Here is a 14,064-nt window from a genome sequence, read left to right as displayed (position 1 = left end):
CACTATTTATTCCACCACTGGCCCCATCTGTGGGCACCCTGCCAACCCAGCAGCCTTCTCAAGGAGTGACTGAATCCCTATCTCAAACAACTGACTCCTAGAGACAAGATGAGGAATCAAGAAGCTCTTCCCACTAGCTAGCTCCAATCATTCTTTCTCTCCTCAAACTCTGACCTTTAAAGATCATACTGTGGTCAAGCTGGACCCCCTGCTACCCTTCTGAATCACTGCCTTTATAGGGTCTTCAGATCACAGACCACATCCTCCATTCCTTGACTCAGTTCTTGCTCCTGTCACTCTTGGCAACACTAATGTCATAATTATTGGTGATTTCCTTTTTATTTAGATGATCCAACATCCTGGCCACTTCACCTTCACAGTTGTGTCCTCTGCCTTATCTCAGCCACTTACACATGGGGTCATACCTAGAGTCTAGAACAGGAATTGTCAAACTCTGCAAAGGCCAGATAGCTTTGTGAGCCAGGAAGTAATGTCTAATGTCTTCAATTATTTGACCAGGTGCTCTTGCTGAAAGGATAACTGTCAGTGTGCCCCCCCTTACACTTTAAAATGTAGAGATCATTCTTAAATTGTGCAAAAAACAGCATCAGGCTAAATTTGGCCCACAGGCCATAGTTTGCTGACCCCTACACTAGACCTTGTCATGCCTACAATCTCAGTTCCCAAAATCTTGATTTCAAGCATCTCAGCTTCTGGCCACCAACTCCTATGTTTTTTATACCTGAACTCCAAAAACCCTTCTGCTTCACAGGGACCTGTAATCTATTCATCAATTCTGTGTTCCTAACTGGGACAAAGTAATCCCAGCTACTTGGGAGGCTGAGGTAGGACGATTATGAGTTCAAGGCCAGCCTGGGCAACATTACAAGACCCTGTCTCAAAAAAGTAAAAGAAAAAATCTACATCTCCCATATTTCCTCCTTTCCTGACTTAGATTTGATTCCTTTCTTGCTCCTCTCTCCCTTTATTGTAATCACCTGGCAAACTTCCAACCCCAGTCAAATCCCACCTTTATCTATTTTTTCCTACATCCTATTTTGGCCAGAGAAAGATATACAACCTTGGTGGCATGTCCAACTTTGAATTAAGACTACAAGCCTCAAGGAGCACCTTGTTGATGAAGGAGCTGTCAAACTATAGGGGTTCAACCTCTCCATTGCCTTGATGCACCCTTCAGTTGGCTTCCAGGATGACCCTTTTCTGATTTTGATTTTTTTTCCAATCTTTGCTGACAGCTGCTCACCTGTGTGTCCACCATGCTCTGAACTTTGAGGTTGAACTATTCCAGGGCTCAAGCCTCTGGACCCTGCCCTCCTCCAGCTACAGTCATCTCTCGGTTCTAGATCATGGCTTTCAAAATCAACTCTACACAAAAGTGCATTGCCAGCCTTGACCTCTCTCCTGAAAGCCAGACCTGTAACACCTGATGCCCATTTCACACAACGGCTAAGTACTGAACACACTGTATGCTCATAACCTGCTCCCAACCAGACTCCTGGTTTCCTGTCTCCAGTATTCTCCTGTCACCTTCTCCATGTTAATTATGGCAACCTCATTCTCCCACTTGCTCAGGTAAAAAATACTGGGAACATCTTTGACTTTTTCTAATGCATCTCCACCTCTAATCAATCCATCCAACAGACCCTATATCTATGACCTTCATGGCTACCACATGGTTGGAGTCATGCCAGGTGATTACTCCTTTTTATCTAAGATGAAATAGCTTGCTAACTTATTTGTTAACTTCTTAGCCCTCTTCTCTTTACTCTGCATATAGCAAATAGAGGAACTCTTTTCAAACAAAAATGAGATCAGAGTTCCCTGATCAAGGCCCTATAGTCTGGGGCTGGGGCTGTGGCTCAAGCGGTAGCGCGCTCGCCTGGCATGCGTGCGGCCCGGGTTCGATCCTCAGCACCACATACAAACAAAGATGTTGTGTCCGCCGAAAACTAAAAAATAAATATTTAAAAAAAAAAAAGACCCTATAGTTTGACAGCTCACTTGGTGAAAGTCCTCACAATGGCATGCACAGTCTGTCCCTACAGTGTCTCCCCTGTGATTTATTATTTTCCCACCACCACAATGTCACCTTTTTAATGAGGTTTTCTCTCACCTCTTATTTATTTAGGTTCTAGGGATTGAACCCAGGGCCACTTTACCATCAAGCTACATCCCCAATCCCTGCCCCTTTTTTGCTTTTTATTTTATTTTGAGAGAGAGTCTCACTAAGTTTCCCGGGCTGGTCTGGAACTTGCAATCATCCTTCCTTAGCCTCCTGATTTGCGGGATTACAGGCATGCACCACCACACCAGTCTGGTTCCCACACCTCTTTAAATTATTAAAGTAGTAATAGCTTCCCTTTCTCCATACTTCCTAGCACTCTTTTTTAAATATTTACTATTTTTTTGGTTGTAGTTGGACACAATACCTTTATTTTATTTACTTATTTTTATGTGGTGCTGAGGATCGAACCCAGTGCCTCACGTGTGCTAAGCGAGTGCTCTACCCCTAAGCCACAACCCCAGCCCCAAGAACCCTTTTTTAAAAAAAATTTTTTAGTTGAACATGGACACAATACCTTTCTTTTACTTATTTACCTAATTTATATGGTGCTGAGGATCGAACCCAGTACCTCGTGTGTGCAAGGCAAGTGCTCTACCACTGAGCCACAACCCCAACATCCCTAACACCCTTTTTTTATTTTCCTTTATAGTACTTATCACCATCTGACCCCCAATATATTTTATTTATTGTCCATCCCTGTAGAATATATAAGTTTAATTAAGGCAAGGGGTTTTATGTCCATTTTGTTCTCTGGTGTTTTTGTAACACCTATAACAGTACCTGGCACATAATAAGCCTTCAATAAATATTTGCTCCGTAGATGATCTAGTTGATTAAAAGAAACCTCCTAAACCAGGCATGGTGTGCACTTTTTTTTAAAAAAAAAATATTTATTTATTTATTTTAGTTTTTGGCGGACACAACATCTTTGTTTGTATGTGGTGCTGAGGATCGAACCCGGGCCGCACGCATGCCAGGAGAGCGTGCTACCGCTTGAGCCACATCCCCAGCCCCATGGTGTGCACTTTAATTCCAGCTATCTGGGATGCTGACCCTATAGGATCGCTTAAGCCCATGATTTGAAGACCAGCCTAGGCAACACAGCAAGACCCTGTCTCAAAACCAAAAAAAAAAAGCCTCCTATATTATGTTTGACAATTTGCATATTGATCTCCCTTGAAGGTGACAACTGGGACAGCTCATCATTGTGCACAGACAGTGCCTGGTACATGGTCAACACACAGAAGGTGTTTGTTCAGCGTGTGTTTCAGAGCCCCTTAATCATTCCAACTTCAAGATAACAAGGTCCAGGCTGTGTGCGCGCGGAGGACTGAGCTAGCTCGCGCGGTAAACACCTCTTTGCTGCTTACATCGATCTTGGTCTTTGGTGGTCTTTTAGGGGTCCCAAATTCAAGCATAACATATGGAGGCTCGTCTGGGATCCCCCTTATAAGCCTACCCAGACACCCCGATCAAGAGGTGATGAAAACCCGGCTGGTATACAAGTCTTTTAGGTAGAAGCTTTGAAAGAGCATTTATCAAGCTGGTGTTCTAAAGTTGTATGAAGCACCCATCCCCAGATGACAACCTGTTTTTCCCCAACCAGACTTCAAATGGAACTGACTTCTAAAAGGGAACTCACGTCCCCTACGTCGTTCCCCACCGTCGTTGAGCCCCCTCACGTTCAACACCCCATTTCAGCTCTGAAGCAGCCAGAATGAGCCATCGCCCCTTCTCCTTACAGCAATAAGGAGTTCCTAAAATTAGAGGCAGGGATGAAGCCAGAAATAGATAGATAGTGTAATTAGATAAATCGAGTCAGGTTGGATCTAAGAGGCCAATTTTGAGTGAGTTTGGGAAGTTGAAGACTGTCCCCTGAGGGTTACTGTTTACCAATTTGTAGAGCCTGCCCAAATAGACCCCAACTGAGGGAAACATGTTTGGTTCCAAAGTTTCCAGACAAAGGGCGGAATGAAAAACCAGCCTCTACTTCAGAGCAAAGCCTGTCCAAGAAAGGGGGCATGACCCTTGTCCTTGGAAAAACCCACAGAGCACTCCTAGGCACATACCTGCCACAGTCTGGCTGGGCACAAATGCCGCAGTCTGGCTGGGCACACAATCACGAGCCACCACACAGCTTGTAGATTCAAACAGCAACTCTTTATTCCCGAACTCACACCAGCCGTCTACAATCACATTCTGGCGAAATCCACGTTCTCTGCCCAAATCCACACCCACTGGGCTTCTGTCTCCCAAAATATACTGTCTGAATCCTGTGAGAACTCAAGGGGAACTCAGGCAGCAGGATACGCCCTATTCCCAGCAGGAATAATCTTAAACCTTAAACCTGGAACCTAAACTGGGAACGCCCTAAACACGATTATCTTAAACCCGGAACACCCTAATCCGCCCTGGTCCTTGAGCAAGGTCACCTACATTCAATGTCACTGCAACATGGGGTATGCTGGCAAGGAAATTGTCATACCTACTTAGCTAATGGCTCCCAGCACATACCCACTCTGCTGAGTTGTTTATCTACAAATAACAGAAGAGATCTGCTGCCTCAGGCGTCCCTGACTCAGTCAGGCTAGGTGAAGACCCATAGCAACCCCTAGCAACCACCAATCAGCATGAAACAGGGAAAATACCTGGGATGCCAGATGACCCTCCCAGTAGTTTATGGTGGTTGATAACATGTTGGGAAACCATGTAGTTCAGCAGGTACTCCCCTCATGGCTTAAACCAATCAGTTCAAACGAATCCCCTCTTGTACTAACCAATCACCCTTACCCAACTTGTTCCCGCCAGTGAATGTGCGAATCATGTTTTAGAGTTGTTTTATGATTTTCTCGCGGTGTGTGATGATTTGCTAAGAGATGCTATGATGTATGTGAAGTCCCTGCCTTCCCCAAAGAGTGTATAAAACTGCTGCAAACCCTGAGCTTGGGGCCTCTCAGCGTCACCAGTTGCTGTGTGCGCCCAGAGGACTGAGCTAGCTCCCAATAAACACCTCTTTGCTGCTTACATCAAAAAAAAAAAAAAAAAGATAACAAGATCCAAAATCTTATAGCCTTGCATTCTTTCTTTCTTTTTTTTTTTAATTTTTAGCTGTAGATGGACACCTTTATTTATTCATTTTTTATGTGGTGCTGAGGATCAAACCCAGTGCCTCACACATGCTAGGCCAGCGCTCTACCACCAAGCCACAACCCCAGCCCTAGCTTTGCATTCTTAACCATGACAGTGTCCAGATGGGGTTGAAATCTTTTCAACAGGGATATATCAAGGGCAGAAGGGAGCATATTGTGCCTGGCAATTCTCATTGGATCTTTGAGTTCTGGAAATTTACAGCAGGAAAATTGGAATGCAAATTCAATTGAATGTATTTTTAGCAGAAACATATCCTGTCAGTGTTAGCTACTTATTGAGAGAAATGCATCTTACGCTCAGCTGTCTTCATCCATTAACATTCTGTAGGCCTTAGGAGAAGGCTGAGGGGAAAAAGGGGAACACGTTTATGAGAACTGGTACATGAGACTGCTCCCTAATTTGTTCATTGAGTAACACTTGTCACTGTTGACAAGCCACGAAGCCCAGCTTCTGCTTGGGGTTTTGGGAGGCCATGTCCAAAGCTATACTAACCAACTAAGCCACAAAAGTGGAGTGAGTAACACTGTGCATAGAGGTTCTCAGGGTATGGTTTAAAAACAAGCTTCTCTGTTAAGTATGTTAAACATGATTACAAGGAAATGTGGAGACACAGGGCGTGAGCTTTCCTGTTGAGGAGGCAGAGATTAGATGATATTTGCATGGACCTTTTCCTTGTATTATCTTTTCACGGAGCAACTTTAAGTGGCATCTCCTCAGAGAACCCTTACCTAACAATCTGAATCTGAAGACCATGCTGTTGGAATTCCTGCAGAGCACTCACAGTTAACTGATAGTTTTCTTCATTTCCTTGATTACTGTTGTCTCATCACAGTAGACGGTAAGTTTTAAGGGGTCAAGTTTGGTTCACTTTTGTGTCTTGCCTGGTACAGAGCACTCACTCCATACATAATGTGATATATGAATAAACAAAAGGAGTGAAGATTGTAGCGGACAGAATTCTAAGATGTCTCCAACATTCCCATCCTCTGTTGTACAGGGGGGTTCCCATGCCCTACCTAATCCCTGGGGATTAGGTTATGTTTTATGTTATGATTGACTTTAAGAAGGGGAGATTGGGGGCTGAGTTGTGTCTCAGTGGTAGAGCGCACACCTAGCATGTGCAAGGTGCTGGGTTCAATCCTCAGCACCACATAAAAGTAAATAAAAAATAAAGATATTATGTCCAACTACAACTAAAAAAAAAAGAAGAAGAAGAAGAAGGGGAGATTACTTGAGCAGGCCTAACCAATCACAAGAGCTTTTAAATCTGGTCATCTGAGCTTGTGGAAGGAAGAAATGCCAAGCAGCAGCAATAGTACATGAAGGGAGCTCAGTGACAGGGAACTGCAGGTAATCTGGAAAGACTGAGGGTGACCAACAGCCTTCCAGAGAAACAAAGGTCTCCTTCCCACAACCACAAGGACCTGAATTCTATCAATATTCTGAGCTTGGAACTCCTTCCTGGAGCTTCCAGGGAGGAATGCAGCCTAGCTTTCACCTCGATCCTAGCCTAGCAAGACCCTAAGCAGAAAATCCAGTCATGTTGTACTTGGACCACTGACCCATAGAACTGGGAACTCATGAGCAGGTTTTGCTTTAAGCCTCTAGTTTGTTAATTTGTTATGTAGCAATAGAAAACAAATATAGAGAAACAGTTTTCTCAAATTAATTCTTAGAGAAACAACAGTGAAATGCTAATAGAATTTAAAATTCTAAAGCTACTTTGCTCAGGGATGTAGCACAGTGGCAGAGCACTTGTCTAATATATATGAGGCTGTGGCTCCATCCCCAGCACTGCAAAAAGGAAAAAAAAAAAAAAGTTTAGAGCTACCTTGCCTTGTGTGACATGAAAAAGAAGGCACCATTCAATGGAGGAAAAGGTCTAGACTGTGTAAGGCTACAAATTCAGACTGCTCAAGCAAAAACCTTACAGGGAAGCTGAGTTGAAGACATGTGATTGGGGTTTATATTGAATTCCACCTATGGAAAATGTGGGGGTCCCTTGTCCACGTGACCAGACAGGTTTGGGCATTTTCTAAATCTACTCTAGTACCAACAACTACTTACTCTTTTCTGTGGATCAAGGAGCCAGCAGGCTGTGCAGTATATTATTGACAAGGCAGATTTGGGACTGATGTCCTTAGGAAAGCCTGCTGGTGAGATAGGCTCTTGACTGGTGACTAGGAGCTTAGATTTCAGCAATGGTCCACCATTCCCAGAACCCACAAGAGTGTTGACTTTCCTAAACTATGTGTCTAAATTATGGGGTTCATGCTGAGAATCTGGAATTTAGGTAGGTGCTAGGCAGGGGGTTGCCTACATGACTGGTCCCCAATAAAATCTGGCGCTGAGTTCTAATGAGCTTCCCTGGTCAACGGCATTTAACAAGTATTGTCACAACTTGTTGCTGGCATCCTGTGGGACTCCACTGGGAGAGGACTCTTGAAGCATGGGCCTAATTTTCTCTGGGCATCAACCCTGTCACCTTTTCCCTTTGCTTTTGTGCTGGGAGCCATTAGCCAAGTAGGTATGACAATTTCCTTGCCAGCATACCCCATGTTGCTGACATGTTGCAGCGACATTGAATGTAGGTGACCTTGCTCAAGGACCAAGGCAGATTAGGGTGTTCCCGGTTTTAAGATAATCGTGTTTAGGGCGTTCCCAGTTTAGGTTCCAGGTTTAAGGTTTAAGATTATTCCTGCTGGGAATAGGGCGTATCCTGCTGCCTGAGTTCCCCTTGAGTTCTCATTGGATTCAGACAGTATATTTTTGGAGATAGAAGCCCAGTGGAGGTGGATTTGGGCAGAGAACGTGGATTTGGGCAGAGAACGTGGATTTCGCCAGAACGTGATTGTAGACGGCTGGTGTGAGTTCGGGAATAAAGAGTTGCTGTTTGAATCTACAAGCTGTGTGGTGGCTCGTGATTGTGTGCCCAGCCAGACTGCGGCATTTGTGCCCAGCCAGACTGTGGCACTTTTGGAGATTGGGGGCTGGGGTTGTGGCTCAGTGGTGGAGCGCTGTAATAAATCATATCCATGAATACCATGAATACAGCTGCATGTTGAATCCTATGAGTCCTTTAAACAAATCATCTAATCTGGGGTGGTCTCTCCTTATCTACAAATGTTGCATAAAGATTTTTCCTGATTCGAGCCTTTATTAGGGAAGCACAGAGAAGAGTATGATTATTCCCACTTAATCACTGAGAAAACAAGCACAGAACATCATCATGAGTGAGGTTTCGCAGCTAAGATGGAATTTGAACTCAGTCTATTCCCATGCCCCAGTCTGTGACAGCACAGAGATCAGTCGTGAAGCTAAGGTTGGATGGGAATGCCTCCCTTCTCCCTCTCTCCACCTACTCCTTTCTCCTTAACTATGGCGAACCTGTCTGGCAGGTCTGACAACACAAACTGATGAAATAGTTTCCAGTCATCCCCTTCCTATAAACAATGTCTCCACAGCTGGCCTTCATTATCCTCCCCCTCCTTGCACCTACCACCATCTCCCTCAAATCCTTTGTTTCCTTCTCATTCTCCCTCATTTATTTTCTGAATCCTTCTTATGTGCCAGAGACAAAGTTAGCACCTATAGGCCTTGGCCACATGGGCCTGCTCCCTAACTTATTCATTGAGGAACTATTTGAGTGCCTACCCTGTGGCAAGGACAAGGAGCAAGGAGAGGCAATAAATCCAACACTTCTATTCCATTTCAATCCTGAGACTCTTTACCTTTTTCTCTCACATTTGGATGTCTAGTTCTGAATTTCCAAAAGCAATAAAACTGGCCATGACTTCCCTCTCCCCTTCTGTTTTTCAGCCTGATTAGGAGAAAATTTCAGACAAGAAATCTGCTTTGATCACCTCTGTATCCATCTCCCTAGCCTTTAGCTATGTCACAGACTGTTTTATGAATGTTTGCACAGTGCACATCATGCAAGGGAAATTGTTATACTAACCCTGTATTCTTGCAAATTTAGTGAAAAATTATTCCCCAAGCCCAAATACCACACAAAATTATTTTGAGATAAATGTGTCTCTGTGAGATTCAGTCAATGACCTTGATAATGTGAAAAGAATAGTAGATCTGGGGTATATGGATTTAACGTATTCTCTCATATTTTTTATTTGCCTTATTTCATTGAATCTAGAAATGCCATTAATGGTGAAGCATAATTATTGTACATACCACTAAGGGGAAAAAATACCTGCTACCAATTGTAATTATAAAATGCATTGCAGTTTTTGAGAATATTTAATTTGAACTACTGAAAACAAATACTGTATTTTGAAATTTTGAATTATAAATAAAAGGGGGAAGGAAAAATTGACAAAGTTTTGCCCAACTCAAGAAAACACTCGAGGCTGGGGATGTAGCTCAGTGCTCACCTAGCATGCGTGAGGCACTGGGTTCGATCCTCAGCACCACATAAAAATAAAATAGAGATACCATGTCCACCTAAAGCTAAAAATAAATAAATAAATATTTAAAAAAGAAAACACTCAGACGGGGATGTAGCTTAGTGATAGCTCACATGCCTTAGCACATTAGAGGTCCTAAGTTTTATGCCTAGAAAACTGAAAAGAAAGAAAAGATAAAAGGAGGGAAGGAAGGGAGGGAGGAAGAAAGGAAAGAAGAAAGAAAGAAAATGCTATTAGCAAATGAGTTTTTTCCAAAGTTTTTCTATGGTATTTTTATAGGCATGCAGTCCAAATAGTGATATATATATATATATATATATATATATATATATATATATATATATATATATATATATATATATATAATATAACTTTAAATATTTGTAAATATTTATATTTGAATTCTTATTATACAGTTCATATATGAATATAACCTCATTTTAAAAGGTTGGAAAACTATGGGGGTGCACACCCCAAACTTTACTTCACACGATTTCCCCACATGCTTCCTCTGAGGAAGTTTGGCGTACGGATACCTCATCCTACAAATAACCAGATCAGCTTAGGGTTTTGCTTATACATGGGCTTATACTAAGTTAGTAAATACATGTCTGTTACTGGACTACAGTCTAGGCTGCTGGCCATTTGAAAGCCAATATTTGGGAGACAAGAGTTTGAAGAAATTAGGCTTATTCAAGGGCCAGCATCTTGAGAGATGGAGGGGCTGTCACCCTCAAAGCTTCATCTTGGAGGACTCAGGAGCACATGGGGCTTTCATGGGGAGGATAAGGAAAAGATGGACAGGAAGGTCCATCTGAGGGGGGTCTTCATCATCCCAGACATGCATCTCTTTTTTTTCTTCTTTGGCATATCACTATGAAACTTGATCTCCAGAGGCTTCTGTAGTCATTTTAAGGGAAACATATTACTTCCATGCAAGTTAAATCTCACAGCAATTTACATACTTTGTGTTAGTTTATGCACTGGGTTAAAAGAACAAGTTATCTGAAGGTCAGCAGATATCCTGGGCTCTGTAAATGTAAAGAAAGATAACTTAGCAACTAATACCTTGACCTTTTTAGGTGGGGCTTCTCTCTAGAATTAGGAATGCTGGGTAAGAAGGAAAGAGGTATATTTGCCAAAGTTAGGGAGGGGAAGAACCCTGCAGAAAGCCAAAGGGAAGGGAAGGGAAGCAAAGGACAACTCCCAAAGTGTCAGTCACTGTTACAGGCTCCTACATAGTTTCATAGCATTCTACAGTATGAAATGGAGCCTCTTTTTTTTTTTTTTTTTTTTTTTTTTGTACTAGAGATTTAAAGCAAGGGCACTTTACCACTGGGCCACATACCCAGCCTTTTTTTTTTTCCTTTCTTTTTCTTTTTCTTTTTTTTTTTTTTTTGAGACAAGTTCTCACTATGTTGCTTAGGGTCTCGCTAAGTTGCTGAGGTTGGTCTTGAACTTGCAATTCGATCCTCCTGTCTCAGTTGCTGGGATTACAGGCCTGTGCCACCACACCCATCTGTACCATAATTTTAAAAAGTTTATTCATTAATGTATTATTTAGGTAATTCTCACATTTTTAAAGTTACCAGTAGCACTGCATAAACACCATTGGCCAAACATTTTTGTATGCTTGATTATTTCTTAAAAGTAATTGTGGGAGTCAGGCCCCTGCAATTCACTGATAATAAGACAGATAGATACTTTAGAATTTACTAGGAAAAATAAAAGTAATATGACTTTAATTGCATGTTGAGTATGTGGCAGTTCATACTGATTTCATTAGGAAATTACTAGTTGTATTCAATACAGGTTTTATGCATTTAAAGAAAATATGTTAATTAATGAAGACTTTTTAGAAGATAGAGTATCTATATCTATTAAAATTTAAAAGTACATACCCAGCTGAGTGTGGAGGCACAGACCTGTAATTCCAGCAGCTTGGGAGGCTGAGCAGGAGGATCAAAAGTTCGAAGCCAGCCTCAGTGAGACCCTGTCTCTAAATAAAATACGAAATAGGGCTGGGGATGTGGCTCAGTGGTCAAGTGCCCCTGAGTTCAATCCCTGGCACCAAAAAAAAAAAAAGTGAATACCCAGCAATTTCCTTTTTAAAAAATTGAGATAGGTCTCACTAAGTTACCCAGGCTGGCCTTGAACCTGCAGTCCTATTGCAGCAGCCTCCAGAGTAGCTGGGATTACAGGAATGCTCCTCCATGTCCAGCATATTTCTTAAGGGTTTGTTTCTAATTGTCACATGCTATGGTCTCTTCCCAAAATTCATATGTTGAAATCCTAAACCCTAAATTGATGGTATTAGGATGTGGGGCCTTTTGAAGTTAATTAGATCTTGAAAGTGGGGCCTCCCGTAAATATAAGCTTATAAATAGGCCTGGGAGAGCTCTCTCAATCTTCTGCTACGTGATGTTACAGAAAGCAGACAGCTGTATATGAAGAAATGTGCTTTTATCAGACACTAAATCTGCTGACACCTTGATCTTGGACTTCCCAGCCTACAGAACTATACGAAATAAATTTCTGTTGTTTAGAAGCCATCTAGTTTATGGTATTTTGTTATAACAGATTGAAGGGGCTAAGGCATTCCAGAGCCCCAGGGTTTACTCTTTGGCCATCAAACAAATCCAAGTAGATTATGAAGTAAGTTCTGGATCATTCCACTTTCATTTGTGACTAACTATCACAGCCTCACAGATCACTATGGAAGACTGTCTTTGTGGTCTGGGCCCCAGTATCTTTACTCAGAGCATAGATACTTCTGCTGGTTCTTGGAGGAGGATGGAAGATCTCACTGACTCACTGATAAACTCTGTAAACCAGGACTTTTGATCTGGCCCCTATGCCCAGACTATGCAAGGGGTGGGGGCTAACTACCCTAGGAACAGCAGATCAGGACTGGTTCCAAGGTCCATCATTCCACACATGTCTCTTGTCACCTTTTCTCCTTGGAGGTATTGGAATCACCTAGTGAGTCTAACACTTTTCCTCTTAAAACCCTCCAAACACAAAATAATGTGATTGTAGATCTTAATTCCAGACAAGGGAATGATTGCCTGTTCATGGGAGACTATCTAAGTGAAAGCAAGTGTTCAAATCTTTACTGCAGAGAAAAGAAGGGGCTACCTTTAATGATTCAAAGTTTTTGTTTTTAGCTACTCTTTTGCAAAAGAGGAGGGGAAAACCCTACAGAAATACAATCTCTGGCCAGGCTCCACATATCTAATATAAATTTCCTAAGAGCATCTGCTTGGTTGGCTGGGGCAATCATGACAAGTTTCTCATAGTTTTGGAAGCTAGAAGCCTGAGACCAGAGTATGTTGTCAGGTTTCTGCGGCCCTCCACTTGGCTCACAGCAGCCACCAGGAGGTGGCTGTCTCTTGTGTTTATGTTTCTTCTTATCATAAGGTCCCTTTGTTAGATTGGATTAGGGGACATCCCAATAGCTTTCTTTTAACTTAATCACCTCTCTAAAGGCCCTGTCTCAAATACAGTCACATTCTGAGGTACTGGGTGTGAGAGTTTCAAAATAAATTTTGAAGGGACACAATTCAGCCTATAACAGTAACTGAAATATGTTAAGATTTTATAATTTTCCTGGTTGATTGGATGGTGTATTTAAAGTAGGGACTGCAGATTCATGTGAAGGTTATTAAAGGAAGTTCACAAGAGGGTCTATTTTCCTTATAAATGCTTTGTAAAACCTTACTAAATATTGCAAAGGCCGATGATACCTGAGTACAAGTATATACTTGGCTTCCAAACTGATTCTGAATCTGCATCTCCTCAACCCCAATACTGCTTATTTTCTGTGAGAACTGGATATATAAATAGCTACTCCCTATGACAGTAAGCATAGGGAATCCAAAGGCACATAGTTCATGGTGCTGCCCTCAGTCTAGTGGGAGAAATAGAAGAGCCATATACACACCTATGTATACTCGAATGAAAAAATGTTATCCTAGCTCTGTGGCCAAATGCTATCAAACCCTGGAAGAGGAAGAGATTAGTTTTGCCTAGGTTTAACGCAGAAATGGCATTGAAATTTTGATGATGTAAAATTTCCCAAGGTTAAAAGCAAGTAGAACAAGGAACTTGCACAAAATATGGCAGCATTATGATAAAAGTGGAAAACAAGAAACTAATATCCATCAAGGGACAATGGAAATAATAATCTTTTCATACACAAAATCATATCTCAACAGTTAAAATTACCAAACCAGAGTTATACAGAACTTGGATAAATGTGAATAAATCTTTTAATAAAAACATAAAGTTGAGCAAGACAAGCAAGTTGCAGACAAATACAAATGGTACAATACAGAATAGAAGCCTGTGAAGTACAGCCACCAGCCATGTGACTGGACTCTAAGCTCTTGGGGCTATTTTCTGGCA

The sequence above is a fragment of the Marmota flaviventris genome, chromosome 4 (genome assembly GCF_047511675.1).
Source record: "Marmota flaviventris isolate mMarFla1 chromosome 4, mMarFla1.hap1, whole genome shotgun sequence".
Taxonomy (NCBI): Eukaryota; Metazoa; Chordata; class Mammalia; order Rodentia; family Sciuridae; genus Marmota; species Marmota flaviventris.
This window is presented reverse-complemented; position numbering follows the sequence as displayed.